A 15,762-nucleotide genomic window follows, 5' to 3' on the forward strand; every position below is an offset into this window, starting at 1 on the left:
TTTTTCTTTCTTTTTCTATTATATTGAACTAGTTTCTAGGGAGGAGGAGAGAATGGGAAGGCAGTCGAAGGGAGAGGTATATTCATAAAGTACAAAAAGAAAAGAGAGAGAAAAAGAAAAGAGAGAGAGAAAAAGGAAAGAGAGAGAAAGAAGATTAAGAAAAAAGGGGGCAATCAGAGGGAGAGATGTGTTAAAAAAATACAAAAAAGAGAAGCGAAAGAATGAGAGAGAGAGAGAGAGAGAGAGAGAGAGAGAGAGAAGAGAGATAAAGAAAAGATAGGAGAAGAGAAGGAGACGAGTTCAAAAAGTAATTTGACTCTAGAGAGAAAGATGTTTTTAAAGAAACACACCTTTTTTTGTTTTTGTTTAACTCTTCTATTTTGTTAGCCGAGTAATACTAACCCTACTAGCTAAAACTATTTCCCATTATATGATATGCTATGTAATTAAAAAGAAACAAAGAAAGTTCTTACCTGTGACTCAAAACGCTTTTTACAAAACGTTTTTTGTTCAAGTTATTTTTTTGGCCACTTGATTAGAATTGGTCAGTAGTTGTGAGTTAACAGATTGGTAGTTGAATTCTCTTTTTTTTTTGGCTAAAATACAAATGAAAATCATTTGACCAATTAATGACTTGTCTGTACGTTAAACACTTTTGGGTTTATTTGTTTTTCTTTTTTTTATTTTTTTTTTTACTCTTTTTTTATTCCAAACACGGCGTGCATATATCAAGCTATCATCTGCACCATTCTATTATAAGGCTGTGGAGCCTGGCCGATGAGAATTAGAGATCCACAAAAGTTTAAGGGGCTTGATCTCGACTGCTTGCATCGCATCTTTCGTGTTTGTTGGCGGCAGTTCATTTCAAATGCTGTTGTTCATTCTTGCTGCAACATATGAATAAAGAATTATTGTTATTAATCCTTTTCTGTCCCCATCCCACAACCAATTGTCAGTGATTTGCAACAAAGATCAAGTTGAATAAGTATCCTCTGTCTTCCATCAGTTTTTAGTTGATTTAGTCCTTTTGAAAGTATATCTGTATATATTAAGCTCTTGTCTGCAACATTCTATTATATCTCTGTAAAATCTGGCCAATGAGAACAAGTGAGATCAGCTTGAGGTGCTTGGTCCCTATTGTTTACAGCGCATCTTTTGTGTTTGTTAGTAGCAACTCATTTCAAATGCTGTTGTTCATGCTTGCTGCAACATATCTTCTCTGCAACAAGTTTTTCCTCTCAAAATGACTTCGTTGGTTCAATCACATTCTTCATCATTACCCAAATGATTTCATCCACAAAGTTATTGACACAGCTTCCCCTCAGGATTGGAAAAAATGATGAAGAGGTCAGCTAAAAACCTGGCTCAAAACAGTAAAACATGACACCCAGCTGATCCTGACATAAGGTTTCCTGCTGGAACTGTGATTGGCTAATATCTGCTACTGTGGTGGACCATCATGCTTGGTCAGCATTTGTTTGGAGTGCAGCAAATTCTCTAGATGAAACCGGCTCAACTGCTCCAGGGTGAATGCCAAAACAAATACAAACAAGACATATTGCCACTTGGATGTAAATGGCTACTATTTGGGACCATATATAAAGGGGAGTTGAGCAATGAGATGGGGAGTTGAGCACTGAGATGTCTGTTTGTGTTACATTTAAACTTTTGTATGTTAGTACAGTCAAGGAAACAGGAAGCAGGGAGGGAATTCCAAAGTCTGGCAGCCCACGGTAAGAAACAATTAGAGTAGGAGACTTTCTAGCATCTAGGGACCTCAATGGTAAAGAGGTGGGATTTTGCTGCTTGTCAGGTTAGCCGGGAATATATGTCTAGGGGGCACAACTACTATGAGCTCATTTCATCAAAGTACTTTATAAAACAGGCACAGGGATGCAACATTTCGGTGATGGGACAAGGGTTGAAGTTTGGCTGATAATGAGAGACCTATTAGATTTGAGACCCATTTTTGGAGTCTGACTAAAAGGGAGAGACTAGTGGCAGAAATTATGTATTTATTTAGATGTGTATTCTTTTTAGAATGCTCTAAGGTTTCTTTATGAAAGTAAAGCTACTACTACTACTACTAGTAATAATAATAATAACAACAATGATGATGATGATGATGATGATGATGATGATGATGATGATGATGATGATGATGATGATGATGAGGAGGAGGAGGAGGAGGAGGAGGAGGAGGAGGGAAAATTGACAAAAATTCTATTAATCACTCCCTCACTCACATCTGTGATAGCTCCAACTTCAGCTGATACAATGCAAAATAGTTGTGAATGGTCAAAGAGAAAAACATAGGGAGGAGAGCACTATTCAGACCTTCACTGGAAAACTGCAGAAAGTGCCGGAACATCAGAAAGGCTTTATGGATTTCGATTTTCGGACTCACTTCCTCATCTTCTGTGTTTTTTCCACTACGTTTCGGCCATATCATCCTTCGGCCTTCTTTAGGTGTATCTAGAACTCGGGAAATGTTTTTTTGGAATTTCGAACCCAACCCTTTATTGTTATGGGGGTACCATGTTCTCGTTCGATTCAAGCCGTCCCTGCTGCTACCGCTTAATGCTGTTGCTGCTGCGTCTATCGCTGTCACTGTCATTGTGTTGTCACTGCCACTGCTTTCGCTCAGGATTGAATTCAGCACCTTGGAGACTTGCAATGTCTGTTCCAACATCTTAGTCGCCTCCGCCATGTGTCACTAGGACGATAATGTATCAATTTTGGAAACTGTTAAACCTAAGTTGTTATTCTTGGTTCTCTCTTTATGATTAGAGGTTCCCAAATTGTGTTCAGTTCTATACTCAGTTTGCTCAGGAGGTTGTTATGTCCTAGCATGTGTGCTGTTTTCTTTTTTTCTTTTTGTTTTTTTTTCCCCCTTTCCAGTGGGGCTCACTGTTTATTATTTTAACTTCATCCCAGAGGAGGCTATGGTCACCCTTTTGCTTCCATACATGGTAGGCTATACCCGACTTTTCTGTCTCCCCTCTAGTCACTGCTTTTCGATGTTCCTCCACCCTTACTTTAAGAGGGTGGCATGTTTCACCCTTGTAAACCTTGCTGCAGCTGCATGGGATGGAATGTATGCACGATACACAGATGTCTTGAACCCACACTCTGTGCGTGTTATGAGTATATCCAGGAAGGCCAGTTGGTTATCTGTTTCCTTCTCCATTGTGAACTGTATGGACGGTTGCATTGTGTTCACATGATCCTGTAATATCTGGACATCTTCCTGATGAGGCCAGAGTATGAAAATGTCATCAACGTATCTGAGTCACATTGTTGGCTTTAAGGGAGCTGAACCTAATACCATGTCTTTGAAGTATTCCATGTATATATTCGCCATTACTGGTGACAACGGCGTACTTATAGCCAGACCTTCTTCTCGTCGATATATTTCAGTACCCATTCTGAAGTAGGATGATTCCATGCAGAAGGTCAGCATTTCCATTATGTTCGGCAATGGTACACATGTGTGCTCTTGTATGGTAGGGTCTGATGCTAGTTTGTCCCTAATTACAGTTAGTGCCTCACTTGTTGGGACTTTGGTAAACAGACTGACTATGTCAAGGCTAACCATTTGGTGCAAACCGATGGGTGCATCCTTGATCAGTTCTGTAAAGTGGGCTGAATTCTTAACAACCTCAGCAGCCACCAGCTAAGTCACTCAGAGGAAACAGTACTGAATAAAGGTCTCAACTTCGCAACAACCACCAAATGCATTCCATACCTAGGCATAATAACTAATATTGAGGAGGTAGCCTTGAGAATCCCCACGAGCCAAGGTAATGAAATAAGATGGAAAGTAAGACAAGTACTGGAGAAAGCCAAGCCACCCAAATCAAACATCACACGGGAAGATAAGCTGGCTATATGATCCCTACAGAGTGACAGCAGTATAATAATACTGCCAGCAGATAAATGTAATGCCACTGTGGTAATGGACATGTCGCAATACTCTGAAAAAATGGCAAACCTAATTGTAGATGGTAGCTACGGTAAAATAAAGGAGAACCCAACTCTGAAAACCGAGAGGAAGCTGTCACAGATCCTAACTAAGAACAAAGAGAACATCGCACCAACAAAGTATAAACAGCTGGTCCAGCATTACAGTAAGCTACCACACATGTACGGTCTCCCCAAAATACACAAAGACGGTATTCCACTAAGACCTATAGTGAGCTGCCGAGGCTCAGCATTACATCCACTGAGCCGCTACCTTGTGGATATAATAAGCTACATTAGCTAGAAATAAAAAAAAAGATTCTTTGTTTCTTTTCCTCTCTTAGTTTCCCCTCTCTGTCCTGCTCTAAGCAAGTCTGACGACCTAGTCCACAAATTCCAAAATTTCATCATGACGAGTTTCAAGAAAAAATACACGATTAAACCCGGTTCTCCAACTTCCAACGTAGACCCCTACTACCATGTCTCCTTCTCCAACATCAGGGGTCTACGTTCTAACCTTCCAGAGGTTGAAACCCAATTACAGGAGACTAAACCAGACCTTTTATTTTTAAGTGAAACTGGTATCGGACAGGCTATTTCCCTAGAAGAGTTCGCAATTAAAGGATACTCTAACTTAACTTCTAAATCTGACCCCTAAGATCGCCATGGGCATGGAATATGTGCCTATATTAGGGATAGCTTTCCATGTGGTAGGGACATCTCCAGGGAAGATCCTAACTTACCCTATATGTGCTTCCGGGTTGCTTTAGCTCACACTACGGCATTTATATTTACTCTCTATCGCCCTCATAACAGCAGAGTTACTATCTTTCAAAGCATATCTGAGAAAATTGACCAAGTCTTATCTGCTTATCCTTCAGCTAACATTCACGTATGTGGTGACTTCAATGTTCACAACGTCGAATGGTTGACCCACTCTAACAAGACCAATGATGAGGGGAGGTTTTGTCATGATTTCTCCATTGCCTATGACCTCACTCAGATTATTCAGGAACCCACCCGTATGCCCGACAATGACGGCCAGTATGCGAGCCTACTAGACCTTTTTCTCACAACTTGCCCTGAACTATGTTCAGTTTCCGTTCTGTCGCCTCTTGGCTCTTCCGACCACTCTGTTGTATCAATTAAGATAAAAATGAAATGTAATAAGTCCTCAGACGTACCTCTCCATCGTACAGTATATCGATTCACTAAGGCTGACTGGGATAGCTTCCGTACAGTTATATCTGATCTACCTCTGCATTCCATGTTTAAAAAGGATGTGTCCTCTATAGTATTAGACCTGACGGAATGGTTAATTGTAGGTATTGACCGTTTCATACCCTCGAAAAAGTTTCAGCAAAAACCTAACAGCCAGCCATGGTTCTCTCCAGAATGTGCTGCTGCCATTGCGCACAGAAATCACTTTTTCCACTGTTTCCAACGTAATAGATGTATGGAAACTAAAGGCGCTTTCAGGACTGCCAGCAACCATTGTAAGAAAGTAATAAAGAATGCAAGAGAGTTGTATGCTCAATCTGTTAAGTCCAAAGTGGCTGAACAGCGGCTTGGTTCCCACCAGTTTTGGCAAATAGCAAACAGAATCCTGAACAGAAGTGTGTGCTCCATCCCAACTATATTCAATGGACCTTTTTTTTTTTTTTTTTTTTTACACAGTGATCACCACTTATCAAGGCCCGGAAGCCACTCAGGGATAAGGGTTATTGCAAGTACATTACGTTAGTGTGGAGATTTGATGGAGTGTTTACTTAAGGGGGCGGTTCATTAGGAATTTGTTAACATTAGACTTGAAGACATCCAAGTTGTAGTCCGGAGGGAAGCAGGCAGACAGAACAAAGTTCCACAGGCGTGCAGTTCTAAGAAAGAAGCTTTGTTCATGGAATCCGCGTTTTGATTTAGGCACAGATATAGAGTGGGGGAAATTTTTCACAGTGGATTCAGCTAGACGGGTGTTTTTCGTGAAAGATTGGCGAGGGGAGACCAGGGGTTGGAGTTCAGACGAGCACCTGCCATGAAAATAACGATAAAACAAGGATAGGCTCACAACGTCTCTTCTGTGAGAGAGGGGTTGCAGGGTAGAGAAAAGGGCATCCCCCACTAAGCCACGAAGTCTATTTTGAGGTAATCTCGTTAGCATCAGACAAAGCCAAACTCTTTGTCAAGAACTTTGCAGCTAATTCTACCCTTTGCGACCAAGGCCGCCAACCCCCAATATTTCCTCCTGTATCAGAAAACACGCTATGTGATATACGTATATCTGTACGTGATGTTGCCAAGCTAATCAAAAACCTTGATTCCAGTAAAGTAACTGGCCCTGACGGTATTCCAATTATAGTACTCAAAAAACTTCAACCTGAACTAGCGCCCATACTTACAAAACTGTTTAAACGTTGTCTTAAGGAGAATAGTTTCCCATCTCCCTGGAAAATTTCATCAGTATGCCCTGTATTTAAGAATTCAGGTGATCGCTCATCCCCCTCTCAGTGCAGACCAATAAGTCTTCTGTGTGTCATGAGTAAGTTGCTGGAATCTGTGTTAAATACAGAAGTAATCAACCATCTCAACAAAAATAACCTTCTTGTGACACTCAATATGGTTTCCGTTCTGCTAGATCTACAGCAGATGTGCTTACAGTTATATCTCATAGGATTAGCAAATCTCTCGACGGAGGCAACCTTTCTAGGGCAATTGCTCTTGACATACCTAAGGCCTTTGATAGGGTATGGCATAAAGGTTTACTTCACAAGATCTCTAGCTATGGTATTGCTGGAAATGTCTTCTCAATTATTAAATCATTTCTTTCTGATAGGTTCATAAGAGTAGTAGTTGAGGGGCAAAAATCAGAGGCTCACAGTATTAATGCCGGTGTCCCTCAGGGGTCCATCCTGGGCCCAACTCTTTTCCTGATCTACATTAATGATCTTCCAAATCACATCCTTACATTATTTGTAGACATTTATGCTGACGATACTACCATTTATGGTAGCACATCTAACACAGTAAACGACCAAGTTCTCTCCAATTCTCTCTCCTCTGATCTTGAGCACGTAGTACAATGGGGTAAGGAGTGGCTGGTTACTTTTAATGCATCTAAAACCAAGCTTCTCTCATTACATCATCAACATTCTGATCCACATCTGGCATCAATTGAAATGAATGGCTCTCGTCTTCAGGAGGCCTCAAGTTTTGACAAGCTTCTTGGCTTGACCATTACTCCTGATCTTAAATGGAACACGTACATCAAATCTGTTCCCAAGGCCGCTGGAAAAATGGTGGGATCTTTCTATCGATCTGGTAGATATCTCACTGCTGATGCTATTCTCTATCTATATAAGAGCCAGGTACGTCCAAGGATGGAATACTGTTGCCACATCTGGGCAGGAGCTGCTAGAAAGGACTTGGCCTGCCTTGATAGAGTTCAAAATAGACTTCGTAGCCTCGCAGGAGATGTTTTTTTCTTTTCCTTGCAACCTCTATCTCACAGAAGAGATGTTGCGAGTTTGTCTTTGATGTATCGTTATTTTCATGGAAAGTGTTCGACTGAGCTTCAATCTATGGTCCCCCCCTCGCAAAACTTTCACAAGAAACACTCGTCTAGCTGTAAACACTATCAATAATTCCCCCCACTCTTTATCTGTGCCTAAACCTAAACGTAGATTCCATGAACAAAGCTTCTTTCTTAGAACTGCAGGCCTCTGTAATTGTCTTCCGTTTTCCTGCTTTCCGGCTGACTACAATATGGTTGTCTTCAAGTCTAAAGTAAATAAGTTCTTGATGAACCGTTCCATATAAGTTATCAAATTTACCAAATTTTCATTACTAATGATTACTATATTGTCCAATTTCTACTGTACACTCTTTAACCCTTATCCTTGAGTGGCCTCTTGGCCTTGATAATGTGGTGATGCCTATGTAAAAAAAAAAAATATAAATAAATAAATAAAATAAACCCATTGGCAGGCAAGTCAGCAACACATGTTAAGAAATACTACTGGATCATGTGAACACAATACAACCGTCCATACAGTTCACAATGGAGAAGGAAACAGATAACCAACTGGCCTTCCTGGATATACTCATAACACGCACAGAATGTGGGTTCAAGACATCTGTGTATCGCAAGCCCACCTTCACCGGACAATACCTAAACTTCAACTCCCATCACCCATACAGTGTCAAATATGGAATCGCATGCTGTCTACAACACCGAGCACAGACAATAAGTAGTGACCCTCATACGTACCATCAAGAAATGACTAGGCTAAGAGATACCCTTCGATGTAACAACTACCCTGATAGCATACTATCAACTAGAGAAAACAATCAAGTAAGGGAAGAAAGTGAGTCACAAAAACTTCCAACGGTCTGCCTACCGTACATACAAGGCGTCTCTGAAAGAATTCAAAAGATATGTGCCCCTTACAACATCAGGGTAGTATTTAAAAGTGAGTCAAATCTAAGAAGACACCTAGTCAAAATAAAGCCACCAATGGAGGAGAACCATGTTGAGTGGTGCATTTTAGTGGAATAGAGATAAAAATGAACAGGAAGTCAAAGGAGGAAAATAGACACACGTGTTGACTGATGAAAAGAACTCTTTATTAAGGGGGAGAACAAAAAAGGGATTATGGGATATGTACAGGGAAAGGGAGGTAATAGAGATACAAGAGTTATCGGACTTTCAACACCCCCGCTTGCTCTTAAAGTGTGAACATATTTTTTTTTTTTTTGTGTTTATAAAAAAGAATATGCGTATATATAAGAGCATCATATTGGCAGAAAGACGAATTTAAAGTCCAAATAAAAGTGGTTTGAATTTTTCTAGTTTTGCTCGGGTTGGGTCATGATGTCTGCGAGCATGTCTGTTGTGGGGCAATAGATAATTTTTATGTTGCCGTTGTTCAAAGCATCCCTGATGAAATGATATTTTATGTCTATGTGTTTGCATCTTTGTCGATGCACTGGGTCTCTAGAAAGTGCTATAGCGCTTTGACTGTCCTCGAATATTTTAATGGGTGTGTATTCCTTGTACCAGTCCATTTCTTTTAGTAATTGTGTGAGGTACATACCTTCTTGGGTTGTTTTTGCTAATGCCACATATTCGGCTTTGCATGTGGATAACGCTACTGTGGGTTGTCTTTTCGACTTCCAGGAAATGGGTGGACCACCTTTTGTTAAGCTGAAACAGTATCCAGATATACTGTGTCTGTCGTATTGGTTTGATGCCCAATCGGCCTCACTGTACGCGAATAACTGGAGTTGATCATTTGATTTTGTATAGCATAGTTGGTGTTGCATAGTACCTTTTATGTACCTCAGTACATGTTTGGCTGCCGTCCAGTGCTGCTCATGCGATTTTGATAAGTGTTGGGACAACTTGCCGACGATATAGCTTATATTTGGTCTGGTACAGATCATCATATATATTAGGCTGCCGACGACTTCATGGTACTTTCTGGGGTCGATGAGGTCAGAGTCATTTTCGGTTAGATCACACTTTAGTTCACATGGAGTTGTCCTGGGTTTGCAATTGGTCATATCGAACCTTTCCAGTATTTTTGTGCTGTACCGTTCCTGGCTCATCAGTATACGACTTTGAGTTATGTCGAAGTCTATTCCTAGGAAACGCCGGAGTTTTCCAAGGTCCTTCATCTGAAATTCGGACATCAACATCTGCTTGGTAGTGTTGAGTGAATCATTATTATTGTCTGCGATAATTAAATCGTTGACCCATGAGATGACGGTGATTCGTTCCTTGCTGTTGTGTCGCATGTAGACGCAATGATCCACTCTATTCTGAATTAAACCATTTTTGGTGAGGTGGTCGTGCAGGGTTTGATTCCAATTTCTGCCCAATTGTTTCAGTCCATATAGGGATTTGTTTAACATACAGACTGGTTTCTCACCCGTTTTCCATCTCACTTCAAATCCCTCTAGTTGCTCCATGTAAATCTCGTGGTCAATTGGGGGCATGGAGGTACGCCGTTTTGACGTCCATTTGGTGTACGATGAGATCGTATTGGATAGCTATTTGCATTAGTATGTGGATTGATGTGATGTCAGCTGTTGGGGAGAAAGTCTCTGTATAATTTACCCCCTTGGTTTGGTTGTAACCCTTTGCAGCAAATCTTGCTTTATATTTTGGGGATCTGTCAGGGTTTTCTTTAATTTTATATACCCATCTACTGCTGATTGTTGTTTTGCCTTTGGGTAGAAGTGTCAGCTTGTACATGTCGTTTTCTTTCAGGGAATTGATTTCCTCCTGCATTGCTTTGATCCAATGGTGTGCCACTGGGGAGGTCGTAGCTGCTTTATAGGTGTGTGGTACACCATGTGCGACTTTGTAGCAGTAGTCGAGATTGACAAGTGTGTGACCACTCTCGTCTTGAACTGTTGTTACATAGTCCTCTAAGTAGCTGGGCATCTTGTGTTCCCGCTCTGGGTATCTGCGTGTATAACTGCTTTCTTCTATGATATTAAGTGGTTTATCAACACTAGACTGTTCTTGGTCTTCTTTCGGTTTTAGATTTTTTGTCAAATCTCTTTGGAAGAAGTCCTCGTCATTATTGCTTGGTGGAGAAGTTTGGTTTTGTTGTACGTCAGAGTTGTTGATGTATTTTACTTGTCTGTGTTTATACACTTTCCCACTTTCAGGGTGGTAGATTAGGTATGCTGGGCTGTTTCTGTCGTATCCGATAAATATTCCTCTCTGACATTTTGGGTCCAGTTTCCCTCTTGTGTTGGAGTAGGTGTAGCACACCGAACCGAAGATGTGCATTTTTGAGAGGTCGGGTTTCCTCCTGGTTATTTCATAATATGGAGTTTGTTTCAGGCAGTTGTTGAAACACCTGTTTCGTATAACTGCGGATGTCATGACAGTATAGGTCCACAGGGTTTTGGGTAATTCACTCTCTATGATCACGCATCTTGCCATTTCGAACAGTGTCCGCCAATTTCTTTTGGCTGTTCCATTCTGGTGAGGTGAGTATGGTGCTGAGGTCTCATGTTTAATTTTGTTTTTGCGGACTAATTTCTGGAAATCGTTCGACTTAAATTCTGAGCCCAGAAGCTTGTCAAAACATGAGGCCTCCCCAAGACGAGAGCCATTCATTTCAATATATTTTTTTTCATTTTTATTTGCAGTTGTTTAAAAAAGAATACTGAAACTAGGTCTTATAGTCAGTGATGTGTAGTCGGGGTGCTGATGAGGTGGTGACTACTAGGCATCCAAATTGGGGAGGGAGACATCTAATCATATTCAAAGTATCCCTTTTTCTCATATTTCTCAGTACTAGGATTTATATTTTGAGTCTTTGGACTATACAATCAAGGAATTGACACCGCTGGTCATCACCTAAGTACCACTTAGCTTTCTTTTTCTTTCTTTTTCTATTATATTGAACTAGTTTCTAGGGAGGAAGAGAGAGTGGGAAGGCAGTCGAAGGGAGGTGTGTATTCATATATAACTCATCCTTGAACTATAGACAATTAATATCACTCAAATTCCAGAGAAGGCCAACGGTCATTGCCATTGCTGTTGTGATAACACAAAATGATTTGCAATGGTTACTGAAAGTTGTGGAGAGTGCTGGAACACCACTTGTTATTGCCAGCAAGCAACCACTAGTACTGACTTGTGTGAGAACTCCTAGTGAGTAAATTATACTAAAATGAAATATTGGGCATGGAAATGTGAATGAATAAACTCATTCAAGCAAGAAGACCAGACATAATAATATTCAATAAGAAGGAAAAAATCTGCCAAAATGTAGATTTCGCCATTCTAACAGTTCACAGAGTGAAAATCAAGGAAGCAGAAAATTAAGCAAATGCATTGAATTTGACAGAGAACAAAATGAAATATAAATAATAGTAGCACTAGCAAAAAGAATTGAAAAAAGACTAAGAGAAATTGGAATCAAAGTGAAACTTGACACTATACAAAACAAAAACAGAGTATGGACTGTGCTGAAATAATAACGTTATTATTTAGAAATTCATTCTTAACATGGGGAGGGTTGGGGTTGTACTTTCAACTAACAATTTAAGAAACAAAGGATACCATAAAAATTGAATTTAACTTGAAAAATCCTATTAAAAAATAGCATGGTTCATATTCTGCATTAGTTATCAATAATGAAAATAACTGAAATATTAAGAAAAATCCTTGAGTGCAGAAACAAACCCACATGAGGAGATAATGTTAACCAACTACAGATAAACTGATAAACTGAAATTATTATCAGAGTAAATAGAAAAATAACATAGTTTGACTCATTGCACCATTTAACAGGAAATAAAAAAAAACAACAACAAAAAATAACAAAAGCACACACACATGCGCATACAGGCGGCGATGACACTGCCAATAGTTAGTTAGTGACACAAAAATGTTTTTGAAGGAGAAGAGGGTAATATAAAGACTTAAGAGGAAGAGCAGCATCCACACCTCCATTGAAAGAGCATAGAGAGTACTAGAATTCTGATGATACGTGCTGTCATCCAAATTCTGGGAAAAAAAAAACTAGCAACCGTTATCAGTAAGAAATTAATGGTAAATGGCTGTTGCAAAAATGCAAAGTGATTTTCAACAGTTTTTTTCTTTATTGATCTTTTTATGGAAATTGGTTCAGACAAGGCATGAAGCCACTGTAATGAGCTAACACAGATGGAAGATGAGCATCGCAAAGATAGGAAATGCCTATCGAACTTAGTCTTGAAAAGATTAAGGTTATAAGTAGGAGGAAAACGGTCAGTAGGGAGAGAGTTCCTGAAGCCTGCAGTTCTTGGAAAGGAGCTATTGGAATAAAAAGCTGAATTACAATGAGATATCATTACAATAACAGCAAATTGATGGAGACCACTGGACCAATGAGTCAAATGAGCAGGAACAAACGAAGCAGAGAATAGATCAGACAATTCTGAAAGACACATGCCATAATAGTATTTATTGAAAAGACTGAGACTAGCAACATTAAATATGTTTCTGTGCCTTATGAAGAACCCTCAAATGGGACAGATTCATCAACTCAAATATAACAACAATACTCTGTTGCAGAAGGGCGAAAAGATGTGAAAGTGCCAATCAACCGTGCAAATTTATTTCTTTTTTTACATGGAGTTCACCACTTATCAAGGCCCAATGGCCACTCAGGGATAAGGGTTATTGTGTGTACAGTACTCAATGGGATAGTGTAGCAATAGTATTGGAGAATTGATAAGGTGTCATTACTTGGGGGGTGCGGTTCATCAGGAATTTGTTTGTGTTGGACTTGAAGACATCCAGGTTGAAGTCGGGAGGGAAACAGGCAAGCGGAACAGAGTTCCACAGGCGTGCAGTTCTAAGAAAGAAGCTTTGTTCGTGGAATCTACGTTTTGATTTAGGCACAGATAAGGAGTGGGGAAAATTATTGACAGTGATTTCAGCTAGTCAGGTGTTTTTTGAAAAAGATTGGCCAGAGAATGGAGCTCAGACGAGTACTTGCCATGGAAATAACAATAGAACAAAGACAGGCTCGCTACGTCTCTTCTGTGGGAAAGAGATTGCAGGGAAGAGAAAAGGGCATCCCCCACCAAGCCACGAAGTCTATTTTGTACTCTGTCAAGGCAGGATAGGCTGTTTTTAGCAGCTCCTGCCCAGATGTGGCAGCAGTACTCCATCTTTGGACGTACTTGGCTCTTATATAGATAGAGAATTGCATCATTAGTGAAATATCTTCTGGAGCGGTAGAAGGAAGAGTAGCAGTAGAAGGCAAAGAGGTAATGGCAATAAAGAAGGATAACAAACACAGATCCATTAAAGACGCAAGTATCCTGTCTTATTGTTTACCAAGAAAAAGGGTAAAATGTATGGTAATGGATTCAGAATTAGCCAGAGCAAGACGGGTGTCTCATGAGGTTGAGATCCTTGGGTCCTTGAGGTAGGAAGCTGGATGTCAGTGAGCACTGGAGCAGGTAATCAGACATCAGTGGGCACTGGAAACAGGTAGCTGGACATCAGTGGACACTAGAGCAGGTAGCTGAAAGCTGCTGAAGTGGCTGCAGGAGTAAGCTGACGTCGTTGGAGTCACTGCTAGACTCGATCCACTTGACTGGGCTCATCAAAATGCCTGTTAGAGCGGCTCCTTGCTTGCTCCTTGTGTTCTGACAATTTGTGAAAGCTGTTTGTTTCATGAAAAGCTATTCATGTTACAGTTGACTAACACCGAAAAAGAGAGTGCTGTAATTAATTTTAGATGGGTTTTCTTACATACAAAAATATTTATGGCGTTTATTGTATGTATATCTTCTATTCTTCGCCCCAAAATAAAAAGTCTGTTATTTAGTTTTGTTGCGAAAAATTGAATTTTGTTGTTCTTTGTTGTTGGAGAAAGGATTGTTGTTAGTTTTAGTGGGCATAGTCATGGTGTATTTCCAGGAGTGTCATATTTCAACCGACAGCTGTTTTTGTTTATGAACATGGGAGTGGTTATCTGGCAAACCATGACAACTCCATACATGGTCTGATAGTAGATTTATAGAAATAGAGAATAGCATCGTTTATCAAAAGAAAAGGAGAGTACTGGAAATATCCTCATATGAGTTGTAATTGTTCAAATTCCAAGAAAAGCAATTTGTTATTGCCAGTCAGCAATCACTGATAATGACCCATGTGATGATTCCTAGTAACTAAATAATAAGATGAAACGGACTCAGACGGATGCAAGAGAACTGACACTTCCTGAGTGTATACAAGGATCATTCCAAAAGTAAAGCCTCCTATCTTGAAAAGCTATGCAAACAGGAATAGCACTATTAAAATGAGCAAACTTTTGTGCTCCAGAATTTATTTTTCTACATGATCACCACCATCTCAATGCCCTTTTATCAGGAATTCAATGACACATCTCTGCTTCTGATGCACGTCCATGACAGGGATTACTTTTTCTTAGAGTCTCACACCGTCAACATCTGCAACAGAGTTATGAATCTTTCAGTTTATGAATGCATATGTTCAGTCATCATAACAATGCAATTTGCAATCCCCTCTGATCCATTCAGGAAAATAAAAAATAAGAGGCATTATTTTGGAATGCCCCTCGTATATAAGAAATCTGGTACTTATTCAGAATAAGGACTGTACCAATACCATTGTCGGAATTTTTTGAGCAGTTTGCATAAAATGCTGGAAGGTGCCCAAATGCTGAGCTGTGAAATTGCTGGAGTCAAAAGGAAAATAAAGCATACAGAAATAATTAAGGAAACATTAATTTGTGCTGTTAGTTTATTATGAAAAGAAAACTAAATATTTATTTTGCTTTGAACAAAAAAGTTCCAACGATAAATATTTATTTTGATTCAAACAAAAAAGTTCCAATGATAAATGCTTATTTTGATTTGAACAAAAAAGTTCCAACGATAAATATTTATTTTGCTTTGAACAAAAAAGTTCCAACGATAAATATTTATTTCAATTCAAACAAAAAAGTTCCAACGATAAATATTTATTTTGCTTTGAACAAAAAAGTTCCAACAATAAATATTTATTTTAATTCAAACAAAAAAGTTCCGATAAATATTTATTTTGATTCAAACAAAAAAGTTCCAACAATAAATGTTTATTTTAATTCAAACAAAAAAGTTCCAACGATAAATATTTATTTTGATTTGAACAAAAAAGTTCCAACGATAAATATTTATTTTGCTTTAAACAAAAAATTTCCATCGATAACAGGATCCTTATTCCACGTAAGTAACAGAATATCTATGATTTTACACCTGCCCCTCCCCCACCACAAA

The sequence above is a fragment of the Euprymna scolopes genome, chromosome 43 (genome assembly GCF_053919585.1).
Source record: "Euprymna scolopes isolate OS-2025 chromosome 43, ASM5391958v1, whole genome shotgun sequence".
Lineage (NCBI taxonomy): Eukaryota > Metazoa > Mollusca > Cephalopoda > Sepiida > Sepiolidae > Euprymna > Euprymna scolopes.